The sequence below is a fragment of the Macaca nemestrina genome, chromosome 13, assembly GCF_043159975.1.
Source record: "Macaca nemestrina isolate mMacNem1 chromosome 13, mMacNem.hap1, whole genome shotgun sequence".
NCBI classification, from domain to species: domain Eukaryota; kingdom Metazoa; phylum Chordata; class Mammalia; order Primates; family Cercopithecidae; genus Macaca; species Macaca nemestrina.
The window spans coordinates 36,140,087-36,158,612 of NC_092137.1; positions in this window are offsets into that span (position 1 = coordinate 36,140,087).

Consider the following 18,526-nt stretch of genomic DNA (forward strand, 5'->3'; position numbering starts at 1 on the left):
CCTAGTCCTTTAGACAGCTTGATACTTTTATGAAGAATTTTTCTTGTTGTTGTTAGTCCTGAGTGAGTTTCTCATAGCCCAACAATAAAATAAATTTAAATTACCTACAAATCAACTTGAAGACATTGAAAATGTTGCTGATTTTTCTTTTAGTTTTGAGAGGAGAAGTTAAAAAGTTTGGTTTCTTGACGAATATTACTTGATCCACTACTAAATATATTTTTATTTGTTGTGGTTTGTAGCTGCTGAGAGTTGCTTATTTTCTTTATGTTTTTGCTCTCTTTATGTTTTTGCTTTCTTTCTAACACCAAAGACATTCCAGTATTCCCCTTGTTGTATGTAAGTACTTTGTTTCTTACCACCACATGCCTCTGACATCAAAGCTGAGCAATAACATGGTTTTGAGGTTGATTTTCCTCCAAAGCAAAGGCAGGTACAGAGATGGAAGTATGTTTGCATCAACATGTATTTACTGAGCTTCAGTTATGTAGCTCAGCTGTGTAGCTCTGTAGGTTTAAGGTTTGATACTGAACAATAAAAGACATTAAAAGATAGACAACACTAGATATCAGTTCTACAGTAGCTGAGCCTTTCATAAATTCACATCTCTGGATTATATTTTAGACCCTGCCCTCACCTTACCTCGTAGAGAGAATGTTAATGAGAAATGTTCACATGAAATTTTCTTCTGCGTTTTATAAAACTGTATCAATGACATTTTATTTTTTATCATTCCACGTCCCCTTTTGGAGTCCCCACATAAAAAACATCTTAGTACCTAGACACATTAAGTGCCTAAATGTCTAACAATGGGATAATGCATAAGTAAGTTATAGTATTTCTACATGACAGAGTATTATACTGGTATTAAAGTGATAATTTTGAAGAGTATTTAAAAGCTGGAAAATGTTTATAACACAAGAGTCATTTTTAAATCGATACAAAATAACATCTACATTGTGATCACATGTATAAAAATATATTCAGAAAAGACTAGAATGAACATTGAAGTGTAAACAATGTACTAGGAATGGGATTATAGGTGACTTTTCTCCTCTGAAAAATACATTTTTTGAGTGGTACCAAAAATATGCAAGTATGATAAACGTTCCCTCTTACAACATTTGTTATTTATTTCTTCCGATTCTCTTCTTGCCTTGAGAACAAGGGAGCTTAAAGCTACATATGATATTCAGTAGCAGTTATTATGTGAGCATCTATGGCTAGCATTTGTTCTTCCTTTTCAAGACCTTGATTCTACTCCTTATCTTCCTTTTAGAAGGACTAAAAATGAAGAAAAACAAACACATGTGACATCCTTATCTTCAAATAGCTTGCCATATGCTTAGAGATACATTTTATATGGTTAGAGATGTTAAGAAATGTGTTATGATTAGACTGAGGCAATGCACTGTTTGGAAGAACATCATAGAGAAGATGAACCCCCTTCAGTGAATCCTATTGGGGATTATATGACATTGATACATATTACTGGAGTTTCTTTGGTTAAGGTGGTGTCCCCAGGTTTCTCCACTGTAAAGTCACTACTTTTCCCTTTGTAAGTATTGTATCTTCAGAGGAAGATACTTTGGGACCCTACAAATGTTCTATTTCCCTCAAACTTTCATCTACTGATTTTTAGCACCCATTAGTGGATCTCAACTATGGCAATATTTCATTTGATTTTTACTCATTCTAATGGTAATTTTGCTACTCTCCTCATGCCTTTAATATTTATTATTTGGAATTCTTCTATAAGGAAATTATGTCCCTACTCCCCCATTGATATATTTATTCAGCTATTTGTTAATATAAGGATATTTATTTTGTTTTGGGTTATAATCCAATATGAACATTATTTTGTTGCTCAAATTATTGCAGATTTAGCCAATGGGAACTCTTTGGGCTCTTGTGTCATTTAGACATAAACTTAACTATTTACTTTTTTTTTTTTTTTAACTTCTTTGCTTTATATCTAGGGTCATCCTGTATTTTTCCTATTCTAGCACTGGAATGGACCACTTCTCCAGGAAACTAACCATTGATTCTTTAATTGAAGATTAGTATTTAGAAACCAGCATCTGAGGACTAGGTGTGCTCATTGCTACTGGGTGTCATTGCCTCTAGGAACTCTCAGCAGAGTCTAAGCGTCTCAGGGATACTTCTCCTTGGCTGTTATGGGCCCAGCATATTCCTTATACCTGATCATGCCCCAGGAATGCAGTCTTCCCACCACCATTCTCTTCCCACAGCTATAATGGATTTTTCCAGTGTACAATAAACAACTGTTGCCCTTCACCGTACAGACTGATGGTTTTGTTTCAGAAGAGAGATTAATGAGAAAGGACCACATAGGATTCTGTAGCCCTCCTCCAGCAGCTGCTTTTCTCTTCTCATAACTTCACCTTGAAGGGCACTTTCTTAGGACTCTCTCTAACCTCTTCTGCAAGTGCTCAGTAGGGTTTATGGAGACAAAGTCTGAAGATATTGTGGATTCACCCAATTTCTGTGGTCCCTAGGGGCTTCATCACTGCATATTCAGCCTCTGCCAATTCTCTAATCACCCCAGTGGGTCTCTTCTTACCAATGTCTACTTGTGTTTACACTGGGCAAGTCATTGTTCATTTGTTTCTCCCTGAAGTGGTCAATCCTTTCTTATATTTTGGGACAGGTAGTTACCCTGTGGCCAGTTCTCTGGCAGATTCAAGAAAAGTCATGAATTTGCAAGTTGTCTGGCTTTGTTTTCCATTATAAGAATTGGAGAAATACTCTTTTTCTCTCTGCCTCTCTAAGCAGAAATATGTTTTATTTGTGAAATCAGCCCTGCAATATTTACCCAATTATTTTTGGAATAGTTTCAGTAGAAACGACACCAGTTCTTTGTACCTCTGGTAGAATTCAGCTGTAAATCTGCCTGGTCACGGGCTTTTTTTTTTTTTTCTTTCATTGGTAGGCTGTTTATTACTGCCTCAATTTCAGAACTCATTACTGGTCTATTTGGGGATTCAATTTCTCCCTGGATCAGTCTTGGGAGGTGTATGCATCCAGGAATTTATCCATTTCTTCTAGATTTTCTAGTTCATATGCATAAAGGTGTTTGGTATTCTCTGGTGGTTGTTTGCACATCTGTGGAATCAGTGGTGATATCCCTCTTATCATTTCTGATTGTGCCTATTTGACTCTTCTTTTTTCTTTATTAGTCTAGCTAGCAGTCTATTTTATTAATTTTTTCAAAAAACCAGCTCTTAGATTTGTTGATTTTTTTGAAGGGTGTTTGTGTCTCTATCTCCTTCAGTTCTGCTCTGATCTTGGTTATTTCTTGTCTTCTGCCAGCTTTGTGGTTTGTTTGCTCTTGCTTCTCTAGTTATTTTAATTGTGATGTTAGGGCATCGATTTGAGATCATTCCAGCTTTCTGATTGGGCATTTCGTGCTATAAATTTCCCTCTTAACACTGCTTTAGCTGTATCCCAGAGATTCTGGTATGTTGTCTCTTTTCTCATTGGTTTCAAAGAACTTCTTGATTTCTGCCTTCATTTTGTTATTTACCCAGGAGTCGTTCAGGAGAAGGTTGCTCAATTTCTATGCAATTGTGTGGTTTTGAGTGAATTTCTTAGTCTTGAGTTCTAATTTGAATGGACTGTGGTCTGAGAGATGGTTTCTTATTATTTCAGCTCCTTTGCATTTGCTGAAGAGTGTTTTAATTCTGATTAACAGTTTTAGAGTAAGTGCCATGTGGTGATAAGAAGAATGTATATTCTGTTGTTTTGGGGTGGAGAGTTCTGTAGACATCTCTCAGCTTCGCTTGATCCAGAGCTGCATTCAGGTCCTGAATATCTTCATTAATTTTCTGTCTCAATGATCTAATAATGACAGTGAGGTTTTAAAGTGTCCAACTATTATTGTGTGTGAGTCTAAGTCTCTTTGTAGGCCTCAGAGAACTTACTTTATGAATATGGGTGCTCCTATATTGGGTTCACATATATTTAGGATAGTTAGATTTTCTTGTTGAATTAAACGCTTTACCATAACTCTCTGGGTCTCCCTTCAGGGTCAGCAGCTCAACTGTTTCCCTCTGGACACAAGCAAGCCAAGCTATGTCCTGGCTCCGTTTTCCATCTGCAAAGACGGACAGCTCTGGCTCGCTCGCTCTCTCTCTCTTTCCCTGGGGCACAAGCACACCTGTATAGTGTCAGCAGGGCAACTATACCTTTTATAGACAATAGTGGCATAAAGCCAAGTGATGATAGCCTTCCCATGTTATGGCTATATAGCTGTGTTTACATTATACACAGAATTGCGCACCTGTGCTGCAAACTCCCTGAGTCACACAGGATGTTTACCTCGGCCTATCCTGCTTGACTGCAGCACAGCCATGTTCCTTACACCTTGGTTTTTCCCTTACTTAGAGGTATCACGAATAAAGACTGTGAAACAGCAAAGATGCCAGCCTGCTTCTTCCTCTGGGACCTCCATCCCAGGGTGGGTACTGACCTGTTGCCAGCCCAGACACTCCTGTAGGAGGAGTCTGGAGGCCACTGTTGGGAAGTGTTACCCAGTCAGAAGGGACGATGGGGTCAGGAACCTGCTTAAAGAAGCAGTTTGGCTGCTTTTTGCTAGAGCAGATGCTCTACACTGGGGTTAACCCTTCCCCATCCAGACCACCTGAACTCTCCAGAGCCACCAGGCTGGAAAGGCCACAGAGACATCGGCTGCCCTTTCCTCCAGTGGCTCCATCCCAGGAAGCGATCACAGTTCTATCTGTATAACCCTGGCTGGAGTTGCTGAAATTCTCACAGGGACGACCCTCCCAGTGAGGAGGGATGGATTGGGATCCCACTTAAATAAGCAGTCTGATAACTTATTTAAGCGGTCTGACACTTTGGCACAGCTGTGCTGTGTTGTGGGGAACTCATCCTTGTCAGGACCACCTAGCCTCCCTGGAGCCAGGAGGCTAGAACTTCTTATTTGACTAAACTGCAGAAATGGAGGCTGCCACTCCCCTTTGGGTCTTCATCTCAGGGAAAGATCAGAGTTCTTTCCATATATCTCTCTGGCTGGAGTCCTGAAATTCCCACTGGTAGGCCCATCCCAGTGAGAAAAGATGGATTCGGGTCCCACTTTTAAAAGCAGTCTGGCTGCTATCTGGCATAACAGCTGTGCTGCATTGTGGGGGATTCCGGCTCGTCCAGACCACCTGGACTCCTCAACTGGCTAGAATGGCTGAGTCGACCTAACTGCAGAAATGATGGCGGCCCCTCCCCTGGGAACTTGTCCATCTCAGGCAGTCTCCAGTCTGTTGGGCTAGCTGGCTGGAATTCCAAGCCAGTGGGTCTTAAACTGTGAGGTGTTGTGGAAGTAGGTCCCACAAAAATGATGCTGCTTGGCTCCCTGGATACAGCCCCCTTCCTAGGGGAGTATAGGAATGGCTCTTCCACCTTGCCAGGATTCCCAGGGCTGGAGTCTGTAAAACTCCTGAGTTTCTGTGTGAGCCTGAGCGACTGCTCTGCTGAGACTGCACAGCTTTGTGTATCTGACCCAAGGCTCTGTTGGCATGGGCTCACAAGGGGATCTCCTGATCCATGGGTTGCAAACATTTGTGGAAGAAGGCTGGTTTCCCCTGGCAGGGCTGCACAATCACTCACTGCGTCCCTTGGCTGGGGGTGAGGGTTCCTTTGGCTCCACACCACTCCCAGATGGGCCATCGCCCCACTCTGCTTTTCTTCATTATTCATGGGTGGAGCCATCTACCTAGTCAGTCTCAATGCGAGAACCTGGATATTTCAGTTAAAGGTGCTGAATTCACTCACTGTTTTCATTCTTCTCTGTGAGAGCCATGGACTGTACCTGCTTCTCATCAACTACCTTGGCCACTCCGTCCCTCTGTGGATAACTTTAAAGCTCAGAAAACAACCTTGCCACCTTTCCCTCAAGAAAAACAATATCTCAATTATGGATCAAGATTCTGGAAAATCTGGCAGGTAGAATAGTCCTTCTGTGGAGGAACCAGGACTAGTTAATTTTCTTGAGCCTGAGATCCTTCAACTAGGTTAAAAAATGAAAGCATAAACCTAATTATGTCTAGCCTGTGGGTTAGAGCATAGGAGTCAGTTAAGGTGAAAATGTTTTTCAGGAGAGGTATTCTCCTTAATTTATTAACATTTTAGTAAATTCTTAGGACATTTTCTCTCGGTCTGAGACATTACAACACATAGAGGTATGCTTTTGTCAGGAAAGAGAAGTCAACGGCCAGAAATCAGAGAAAGAATCTTTGAAGAACTGGGCTCCTGAGGAAGGTAATATTGAAAGGAAAGAGATTCCTACAGAGAGACAGCAAGTAGATTTGACAAACAAGCATGGTCTACTTCAAAATGTTGCAGAGAATAAGCAGGAAGACGATTCATTTGTTAGTTTCCATTCTGACAATTTTTGTTGGACTTCCAATAACTCAAGTCCTAAGGAAAGGAAAACATTTTCTGAAAATGATATTATCTGAATGACAGCAAAAACTACATTCGTTAGTGATATGTAGAGCAAGGACAGAATCAGTTAAGAATGGAATTGACTATTTTGATTTGAGTCATAGACATGACTTATGAACCCTACACAAATCATTTGATGAGAATGACTAAGATCACAGTCTGGAAGGAAAGCTGTGTAGTCAACCACTCATTTAGTTGAAGTATGATCGTAATTAACAAACAACATACATTTTGAATCTCTGAAATCAATTTTTAATTTTTCCCTCACCAAAGAATTGGGGGAAACCTCTTACCCCAGAACCACTAAGAGAAGATGTCTTTCTTCTTTATGATTTCAACTCCTTTGCATTTGCTGAAGAGTGTTTTAATTCTGATTAACAGTTTTAGAGTAAGTGCCATGTGGTGATAAGAAGAGTGTATATTCTGTTGTTTTGGGGTGGAGAGTTCAGTCATTTCTTGCCTTTACTGTTGTGATTATTTTTTCAGGCTTACATCATTTCCATGGTTTTATTCCACGCCAGCTAGCACTTAAAAATTTTTTAAATTTCCATCACAGCACACGGAAAACTGTCAAGTCTCTGTCCCTCCACTTGTTTCCAGGACTAAGATATACTTAATGACAATTCTAAGTGCAATTGGTCCCTTCAATAGACTCTGAAAAAAATGCATGCTTTCAATTACATCAGAACACACAAAAATGACACTTTTTCTGATGTGCCTAGCCCTGCAGTTGTCTCTGATCTTAGCATTCTGAATTCTAGGCAGCTATTTTGGAGTTGGTGATCAGCATTATGTCTACCATGTCATTTGTTTTGGTCAGAAGAGTAACTCGCTGATTAGAGTTTGAGCTGAAAATAGATTTCTTGTTGGGAAGAAACCATTACAGAGCTTCAAACACTACTAAACCCCTTCCCAAATACAGTGAGATTCAAGAGTTTATCATCTCACAGACACATAAAGACATGGCTTTTTTTAAAAAGCAATAATAATATCGCTACCCATCTAATGAGGTGAGAATCTCTGTAGATATCTTCACCAATCCTCGGACACCCCAATCAATTAGACAGGACTTAGCAGCTCCACAGTTCAGGTGAAATTAGGTTCTTTGATACAGTAGGAATGCTAGAAAAAATATATATTTTGTTAAATCTTCTATAACAATGCTTCTCAAACTGCAGGTTATAACTCAATTATTAGTGAGTTCTGAAATCAATTTAGTGGTTTGTAATTGACATTTTCTTTTAAAATAGAGTGGAATAAAAGAGGAAAGAAAAGAAAAGGAAAGGCTAAAATGCACATGTAAGTGTAGGCATTATTTCATGAACCTTTTGACTGTTATAAAGAATAATCAAGCACTTCACCTTTTCATTCAGTAAGCATATTTTAGGTAACTCCTTTAAAAAGTTTATTGCACATACAGATGGCAGCTGAAGTCTGAGTCCTGTATCCATTCAATTTTCACAAAGGAATATCTCTCCTTCCTCCCCCCTGCCTAGAAATATCCTTCCTGTGAATGCTGTGGGTCTTAAAGTTCAGCAAGTTCTTATTGTACCACACAGCTATTAATAGATGCAAACTCAAGGTCAAGTTGTTCACGTCCTTCCAAGGCCATTAAAGATCCTGAAACACTGTTGAAGCTCAGGGCTGGAGTTTATTGAATGGGAAAAGGAAAAGCAAACAAAACACAGAGGAGATTAGTTAAAAAGAGATGGCAACTACTTACAATATCATACTATGAAAATAGTTATTCATGTCTGCTGAACAACATCTCAGGTTCTCCTTTAAATAAGGACAAAGAGACTAAAGGAAAGCAAGATAAAAAAGTAAATTCAAATTACTTGGAACTAGGCAGAGAATGCCAAATAGACCGACAAATAGCGAAGCACTGTTCAGTGACAGAACTACTGGGATCCCCAGAGGGGCCAGGCTTTCCGCCAGTGATAATTAACACCCATGTGCCTCTGTGAGCTCAACCTCATGCTGGCTGTCTTGCACACTTACCCTAAACAGAGCACAGTCTTTTCATCCACCCAGTGAAACCAGAGCAGAGGTCAATCTCTGTCCGAGGGTCAGTGACCCCTGAAAATGTGGTCACATCGTCTCTTTATTTAAAACTCTCAGTGTCTCTCTAATACTCTTAGGAAAAAGAAATCCAAATGCCTTAACGTGACCTACAAGCTCCACTTGTACTGTCTCTGACTCCCTGATTTAGCTTTTCAGTCTCACTCTCTTTGGCTTCCATCTAACCTCTACGATTATCCCCAATGAACTAATTTGCCAAACGTTTCCTGAACAGCAAATTTGGGCACACGCTCTTCACATTAACTGAAACACATTACCCATCCTGTAAACTCCACCTTCAGTTCTTACCTCCCTTTCTCTGCTAAACCTTCATTACCCCATGCTTTCTCTTGCCGATGTTGCTGGTCCTTATCCTGTGTCCCTACAATACCTGTCCTTCCAGACTATAAATTTTCAGATTATATTCTAGTCATCTGTTTTCTTTCGTAGGACCACAGCCCCACATCGCATAGGATACAAACACTACAACAGCAACTAGGTCTTTCTAGTTCATGGTGCTTATTTCTTGATCTTTGTTTCTTGTTTATCCCCAGATCTTATTCAGTGATGAGCAATAATAAACATTTTATGTTCTTTGTTGCCACCATTACTGTGTTCTCAACGTGTACAGAACTCTAGGTCTCCTCTGGGGCTGGTTTTTCACTCACTATCGGTATACCTTCTTTTTGCTTAAATTTGATCATCTGTGAAATGAAAGTTATGGATGGGATTATAGGAAATAATGAAGGTAAAACCCTCAGTGCAGTTTCTGGCACATAAGCATCCCATTCATGCTAATTATTAGGTTGATGCAAAAGTAATCACGGTTTTTGCCATTGAAATTGTAATGGCAATTTCTAATATTTCTAATATTTTACCCTTTTCTCTGTTCTCTAATGCCTGTATAGTGACACCTGTCTCGCCTAATTGCAACCATTCCCCTGCCCATCCCCTCCATCTGTCTAGGGAGAACACCTGGGCACTAAGACCATCTTATGCATTCCTCTTGGCCATCCCTACTGACTAAGGTAAAATTCTGGGAGCCAAGTTTAGCCAAGACCTTTGGGAACTGCTCAAAAAAAAAATTTTATGGATTTTTAGATTTTAAATATCACCAGCCTCTTCACTGAGTCCTTTTCTGGAGCTACTGCTGATACCCTGACCAGAAGTTGTTGTATGTAGAAGACGTCTCCATTGAGCCAACCCCTTGGGGCTAACTGAACAGGATGGACATCTTCAGTGAAAACGTTCTGTGGTCTTTAAACTTCTGTGGAGGATTCTGTTGTGGCAAATGCACTGAGAGATGCAAAGATCTGTATTCTAGTCCCTGATCTGTCACATAGTAGCTGATGACTTTAGACTAATTCCTTAACATGTTTCCACCTCAGTTTTATCATCAGTAAAATCTGAAGGATTGAACAGATCATCTTTTATGTTCCTTTGCAGCTAAAATATTCTTTGATTCTGTGATCCTGCGCTTAGGGTATGTTTTAGTCTGAATTCTAGCAAAAAAAAAAAAAAAAAAGCCAAACAGACAGACGGCACTCTCAAAATAGGTATTTGAGGAGAATTTAATAAAAGGACTATTTATAAAGATGTGGGCAGGATATAGGGAGACCACAAAGCATAATGTAAACCCCAGGGCTAGTAATGGCAGAAAACCTCAACCATTCATTCACTTTCTAGAGCCCAGAGAGGCAGGCAAGGAAAGGGTCCCCCAACAATAGCAGTGGCTTTGGCATGGAGGAAGCCAGCCTGAGGTGATCCCAGGAAGGGAGTCAAGGGACTAGTCACACGCCCAGCCCCCGCCTCCCATTTAGGCTCTTCATTAGCCAACCAAATAGAATCCAGAGAACAAGAGGGCTCACTGATGCAATTCATAAGGTCAGCCACACAGAGCACAATACAGGTGGAGGAGGATAGAGAGGGATAATCGGAAGATGACAGCATCCAGAGATGCTGATGACACAGTGATAGAACCTGGATTCAGGGAGTCTTTTTGCACATGATGAGTTGTAATAATGCAGACAAAAACATTTTTATTGTCTAACAGAGTTTTGCCAGACCCTTGACATTCTAGTTAAGCATAAATCATTTGCAATTCCTTTAAAGAAATGGCACTGTTACCACCAGCTATATCAAATAAACCATAGGTTAGTGAAATATGAAAAATTGTTATGTTACTATACAGTCTTTTTGGAAAGTAACTTATGGCAACATAAAATGTTTAATGTCGCCTAATAACCTATGCATCTTATTATAAAAATACTTTTGATTAGATGATCTGCAGAGTATCCTTTTGAGGGCAGTCAAAATTATTATTATCCAATTCTTATGTAGATTTATAATTAATCTAACAACTATGATCTGACCATGAATATGCCTTTGCCATCTGGTGTCTTTACCCTGAGTTTGATCATGAATAATACATAACCATCTGACAGCTGAATCCAATCCATAATGCAGCCATACATGATGCAGATCCATCCATAGTATACTAATTTGCATTCTCCATCATTTTTGTCTAATTCTTACCCAGAGCTTTTTCATTGAGTTTCAGCCACCAGGGGAACAATCCACCTACAGACTTGGCCATATGGGATGCAGTGCATATCCTCCAGTGTCCTGGGTCTGATCCTAATTGTCACCAGCCGAGCCAAAATGTGTCACTCCAAACGTGGGCAGGGGTGCTCTTGGGCATTCATAAGATGCTTAATGGGGCTTTCATCGCAGTGTTGCTGACAGTGTGTGTTTTAATTAGACTTCTAAGTGCACATTTATTTTTCCCACTAGACCAGTCCTACATGCAGGTGAAAGAGACAGTCACGTGATTGTAGGTGTCAGACAGTGGTTTTTGAGCATGTCCATCTTAAAATAAGTGAAGTGTAAGTATTTTAAATTATAAGTCAAACAAACAGTTGCCCCCCTGACCTCATCATCCCACCCTTCTCTGCTGTGACACCTGCAATTTTCCAGGGAGCTGGTACTCAGCTATGACTTCTTCTTTAGTAGGCACATCTGGATTGGTGGAGGCTTTAAAATCTCTGCTTCATGCCTCCCATCTATGTACATTCTAATTCAAATGTGTATGAAACACAGTGTTCGCCAAAATGAAAAACTTTTTTGTGGGCCCAGTTTGGCTAGCAGACCACCATGTTACGAACTTTGTTTCATATGATTACTAAGCTATTTCTCTCCACCAATCTTGAGCCTGAAGCATTCTAACAAGTAGGGCCTGGAATATTTGCAATTCACAGCCAAGATCTATTCCCCTTAACAAATTAGTTCTATACTTCCTATAAAATCTCTATGACTATGAGTGGAAATAAAGGCTGGGAGGGTAATTTAGTGCTGAAAGAAATCTGAGGTCTGGGTACGGTGGTTCACACCTGTAATCCCAGCCCCTGGGAGGCCGAGGCGGGTGGATCACCTGAGGTCAGGAGTTTAAGACCAGTCTGGCCAACATGACAAAACCCCATCTCTACTAAAAATACAAAAATTACTCGGACGTGGTAGCGGGTGCCTGTATTCCCAGCTACTCAGGAGACTGAGGCAGGAGAATCGCTTGAACCCGGGAGGCAGAGAGGTTGCAGTAAGCTGAGATCGCACCACTGCACTCCAGCCTGGGTGACTGAGTGAGACTCCGTCTCAAAAAAAAAAAAAAAAAGAAAAGAAAAGAAAGAAAAAAGAAATCTGAGTTAAATTTTGTAGTTGCTGAATTTGAAGTGAGAGTAGGCCCATAACCTTTATATTTGAAAATAGTACCACCTGAATTTAAACATGACATAATCTATATGTATAAATGTGATGGCAAGTATTCTAAGTGGTTGTTTGTTTATTCCACACTGTGTACTTGCCAAAATTAGTATTTGATTTTTTTTTTTTGAGGCAGAGTCTCGCTTTGTCACCCAGGCTGGAGTGCAGTGGCACAATCTTGGCTCACTGCAACCTCCGCCTCCTGGGTTCAAGCAATTCTGCTGCCTCAGCCTCCCAAATGGCTGGGACTACAGGCGCATGCCATCGTGCCTGGCTAATTTTTTTGTATTTTTAGCAGAGACGGGGTTTTACCGTGTTAGCCAGGATGGTCTCGATCTCCTGACCTCGTGTTCCACCCACCTCGGCCTCCCAAAGTGCTGGGATTACAGGCGTGAGCCACCGTGCCTGGTCGGTATTTTTTATTTTTTTTTTAATTGTGACTGTGAATAGCAGATCCTGTAGTTCCATTTCCATTGAACCTTCTTATTTCTGCCAGAGCCATTGTTGAAAAGCCACTGCACTTGTTGCTGGAGCTGTGGCCCAGTTTCTCTTGCATTGGTCCACCTGCTCTGTGCTTATGATCACATCTTTCTGTCCACAACTAACTGAAAGGAGAAGGACCTGACTCAAGGGTATAAGGCAAGCAACCTTCAAGTCAGCCAGTGGCCCACCAAGTGGGCTAGTACCAGGGCTTTGGCCTTCAGGGAAAGAAGCCCATGGGCCAAACTGATCAGAAATATATTCTTGGGAAACTTGAATATGAAATATAGAGATTTGGCAGTTGTTGATGGGGGAAGAAGCTGAGACTCTCAGAGAAGGCAGTAAACAGAAACCAAGAGTGGGCAGAAGCTGTGACGTCAGCAGAAGAGTGGCAGGAGCAGGTGGAGTTGAGAGAGAGTTCGAGTCAATCCATAGTGGATGGACAGAGGCAGGAGAATGGGTGCATGCTGCTTGGTGAGGGAATGAGATAGCCAGGTGCTAAGCTGAGGTTCTAGTTAAATTGCCAATTTGCATATTTGTCTTCTCTGTCTAACCGCAAATAGTACTTGATTGCAATCCTGTCCAAAAAAAAAAAAAGCCTGTTTAATCATGTAATTTCTGAAAGATTCTGAGAAAATTAATAGGTTTAAAATGGAATAAAATTGGTTTCTGTATTATCAAATTAAGTCTCTTTAATGACCAAGAGTGATGTGTACCTATAATTCTTATATTTCTATTTGGAATCTACTCTTTCTGCTCTCTACTTATATAATTAGTGTTGCTGAATAGGGTATGAGACATTTGAGAAAGTAATCTTTCATTGAGTAGCTCCTGTGCATTGCAAGGCATTTAGCATCATGGGCTCAATGAATGCCTAAAGTCACCCTCCCTCCTTCCCATTGTGACATTTAAAAATAAATCCACACATTTTCAAATGTCCACTGGGGAGTAGTACTGGTCCCAGTTAAGAACTATTGATCCAAGGCTTCCCATTCTTCCCGGGACAGCTCAAATCCAACCTTCTCTTTATTTCTTTGATTATTCGAGACTATATTGATTTCTGTACCTTCTTTGAATTCCAGCTGCACTTAGAGTCAATAATGCATCATTGAGTTCTTAATTGTGTTCTAATTGTTTCACGTATGTTGGTTTCCCTTCTCGGCTTGCTCATAATTCTTTAAGAGCAGCAACAGTGTCCAAGATATCTGTTGTATCACACGTTGTGCCTAACTAAGTACTGAATGCTTAATGAATTCTAACCAGCTCCTCATAATTTAGTCTCTGCTTAACTCTTCAACAATGTTTCCTACCATACCTCCACCATCATCCCTGGCCCTTGTCCCTCCACCAGCTAGAAGAAGCTCATTAGAGTTTCCTAAACATACCATATTGGTTCAACATTATGCCTCCACATAATGCTGTATCTTTTGCATGTAAAATGCACTTCAATTGACTTTCTTCTAGGTAAAATCTTATCCAATCTTCAAATTCTAGCCTCTCTGGTGAATTACTCCCTTCTCTGTAGTTTTTATAAACTTGTATTGATGAATAACTTCTCTGTTTACTTGGTTCTTCTCCTAAAAAGGGCAGTAACTATGTCTAATTGATTTCCTTGACTCCTAGCATGACAACTGGCACTCACTAGAAGCTGAATAAATGCTGGTTGATTATAGCTGATTATACTATATTTTTAACATTCATAAGTATGAGCCATACCATAAAGAATAGAGAAGAATATTGGTCACTAAATAGAGGCAGCTATTTCCTTTTCCTTCACTGCACCTTGCTTTTTGCTCAGTAACTCTTAAGAAATAGAATTCAGGTGCCCCACTACTGTTCAGAGCTTACTTCCAACTTACATATATTAGACAGTTTCATTAATGTACCTGACGCAGTCATCTTGGTTGTGCCTTGTTTAATTTCTCTCATTTGGTTTGTTCCTTTTTACAATTGTAGAAAGGAGCAAACAAAATACTGAAAACACTGCATCAACTGTTATCAGCGAGAAATTTACTCAAACTGAACACTCAACTGGGAGGGAAAAAAACTGTGTTTTATTAGAATAGATTGCTTCATTCCTATTTAGCACTTGACTTGGAGAGGCCTCCCCTGTGACTCCCCTGTAGTACAAAGCAGTGATAGCCATATGATTATAAAGAATGTCATACAAAATAATAATAAAAATAATCCTATGGGAAACACTGTCAACTAATACACGAATAAGGAGAGAAGCATTTACAGATACACATGAATTAACAGGGGTTCTGGACTCAGAACTCTTTTAAAAAAATCATAGCCCTGGTGAGGAAAGTCTGGAAATCAGCCATGGCCTCTATTTGGCTTCAGTAATGACTGATGGAGTTCTGGTTGATAAGGAAAAGACAAAGAAACGTGTCAGGGACATACTAATTGCTGATGGGCCAAAGACCTGGATCCTGCAAAGTGTTGCCAGGGCCTTCCTCAGGAATCGAAAGAGACACTGCCTCCGTGTTACTCTGTGAGGCCCCTTCATATCACCCGGGACCACGGAGGTGGGTGGGACTGGACACCCACAGATACTAAGAGAACCAGGAGCTACAACCTCAACATCAAGAGGAGACTGAGTGAGGAATGGAAGAGAGAAGAATTTTGCAAGCTGAACTGCAGTTCATTGCTTTCCTGATATGTCTATCTCTAGAAACTAAGTTTCCAACAATTAAACAAGTTGTTGACTAGTCCCCAAATTTAATAGAAGTTTCATTAGAGAATGCCTGGAAATGGCAGCACGATGTATGAAATGATTGTTGAGGGAACTCTATTAGGAATGTCTGCCTTTGAAAATGTTTTTTAATATGCACACGTTTTTATATTAACTTCTTTGTATAAATTGTATTTGTTTTATATTTGGCATGTTGGCAGGGACAGGTAAAAGGGCAACAGTCATTTCTTTTGTGAAATTGAGATAATAGCTCCCTTCCAATGTATGAAGTAGAAATAATAAATGTAATATATCACTGCACCAGACACAGAGGAAGGGTGTAGTCAATGGTTAATGTTATGATATACATCAAGGGTTGAAGGATAGAGTATTGCTCTCTCACCAGATTAACATACCCCTTAACCAAATATTTTGATCATACTAAAAGCTACTCAAAGGGATCAAATAAGCCATTTGATCCTTTTCTCAAAGAAGAGCCCCTAAAATTACAAGCAACCAACCCATTTTGCCTCAGGCTCACTCACTTGCTTAGTAACTAATTTCTTTTCTGAAATTTAGGGGCACAGATTACAATTCTGGTACCCCAAGAAATATTTTAAAACAGATCATTGCCACCCACCCACCTGACAGCTTCTAGATATTTCTTCCCTCATCTCCATGGGCTTTACTACTCTTCTAGTCCGAGAAGGAAGCACCATAATGTAATGGAAAGGGCTTGACCTTTGGTATTAGAAAGATTTGAGTTTCAATACGGATTTTTAAAATTATTGGCCGTGAAACATTGACAGGTTACTTAATTTGCCTGAATCTCATTCTACTTATCTACAAATCAGTGTAGGTGGGTGTATGCAGTATTGGGGAGAGATTATAGATAACAGACTAGAGATTTGCCAGAAAAAAAAAAAAGGATTAATAGTCCTAGTACATGCTACATAAATGATGGATTCTGGTTATTATTGTGTTATTGCTACATCTCTCCTCTCACCCCTCCCCCAAAATTTTAGGTTGGTGCAAAAGTAACAGCGATTTTTGCCATTACCTTTAATGGCACAAAGCTCAATTACTTCTCGCCAACCTAATAATAGCTCAACAATAATTTAGGGCAAGAATATTAGATTAGGAATTATCAGCCCTTCATTTTGATGCAAGTACTATTTATTTCCTCTAAAATATGTAGCTGTTTGATTTGCCTCTCTGAGCCTTATTTTCCTTTTCTGCAAAAATGAGTTGGTAAATTGGGACAATGTAAAACGTCTCTTTTACCCTTGAAATTCTGTTTCCATCGTTAATTTTGTTTCCTCCCTGAGGCTATCACCTCATTTTTTTAAAATTTCATCTTGTTTTATTTTGGTTTTAACTATTATTAATGAAGTAATACTAGATATATGGAAAATTTTCAAGAATAATGCAGAGTTTTCATATATCCTTCACCAAGATTCCCCAACCTTGATACAATACTATAAACTCATCTATAGGCTTCATTCAATGTGATGACTAATTTTATACATCAACTTGACTAGGCTCAGAGATACCCAGATAGCTCGTAAAACATTGCTTCTGGGTGTGTCTGTGAGGGTGTTTCCGCAAGAGATTAGCATTCGAATCAGTAGATTCAACTGAGTAAAAGAGATTGTCTTCACCAATGTGGATGGCCATCCAATCCACCCAGGGCTCCAATAGAACCAAAAGGTAGAGGGAGGGCAAATTCTCTTTCTTGTTGAGCTGGGACATTCATCTTCTCCTGCCCTCAGATGTAGATGCTCCTGGTTCTCAGGGCTTTTGAATTCAAACCGAGACTTAGACTTCTGCACTCCCAACCCTTTAGTTCTCAGCCCTTCAGACTTGGACCAAGACTTATACCATCTGCTCCCTGGTTCTCAGGCTTTTGGACTCAGATTGAATTACACCACCAGCTTTCCTGGTTCCCCAGCTTGCAGACAGCAGATTGTGGGTCTTCTCAGCCCCCATAATAGCATTGAGTGAATTCCCATTTTAGACACATAAATATTATATCGGTTCTGTTTCTCTGGAAGACCTTGACTAACACATTCAGATTCTTCCAGTTTATTCCCTAATGTCATTTTTCTGTGCCAGAACCCAATCCAGGATCCTACATTACATTTAGTCATCGTGTCTCTTTAGTCTCCTCCAATCTGTGACAGTTTCTCAGTCTTTCCTTGACTTTCACAATTTTGACACTTTTGAGGAGTGTTTGTCAGATATTTTGTAGAATAACCCTCAGTTGGGGTTTGTTGGATGTTTTCTTATGATTAAACTAAGCTTGTGGGTTTGAGGAAAGAATACCACAGAGATGAAGTACCCCTATCACATCATACCAAATATATGATATCAAAATGACTTGTTACTGATAATGACTCATTATTGGTGATATTGTCATCTTGACCACTTGATTAAAGTTGTATCTTCCAGATTCCTCCACTGAAGAGCTACTATTCTTTTTCTTTTTCCTTATCTATTCTTTAAAGCAGATCACTGAGTCTAGCCCACACTCAAGAGGAGGAAAATAAAACTCTACCTCCTGGACAAAGCTGTATCAAAGAATTTGTAATCCCCTAATTATAAGCTATTTGGATGGAGCTTTCAGACAGCAAGAAGAAAGCTTCCAAATACCCAGAGGCAGTATTCAAATACATTACTCTGGGTTCCCTAATTATCTACCATGACAGAATAAATGTTTGACTTCAACTGAACCCGTAAACACTCTTGATAATTGACCAAATCCCAGCTATGCCATATGCCTACCAGAAAGATGTACAAGCTAATATTGGGAAAGTATAGAAATAATTATTTCAATAATTTTGGAACTATACTGTGGTATATATTAAAAGGACAAAAATGCTTTTATCTCAGCACCAACTTTACCAATCAAATAATCTCTAGACAAAAAATAAAAAGCAGTGCTATAGGGTAACTATGTTGTTTAAGGTAAGGATATGTCTCTGATGGCAGGTATGGGGTATGGGAAAGACAGCTGTGTGTTCATAAAATCCTGTTTTATTTATGATTTTTCCTCCCTGGTACACAGACAGA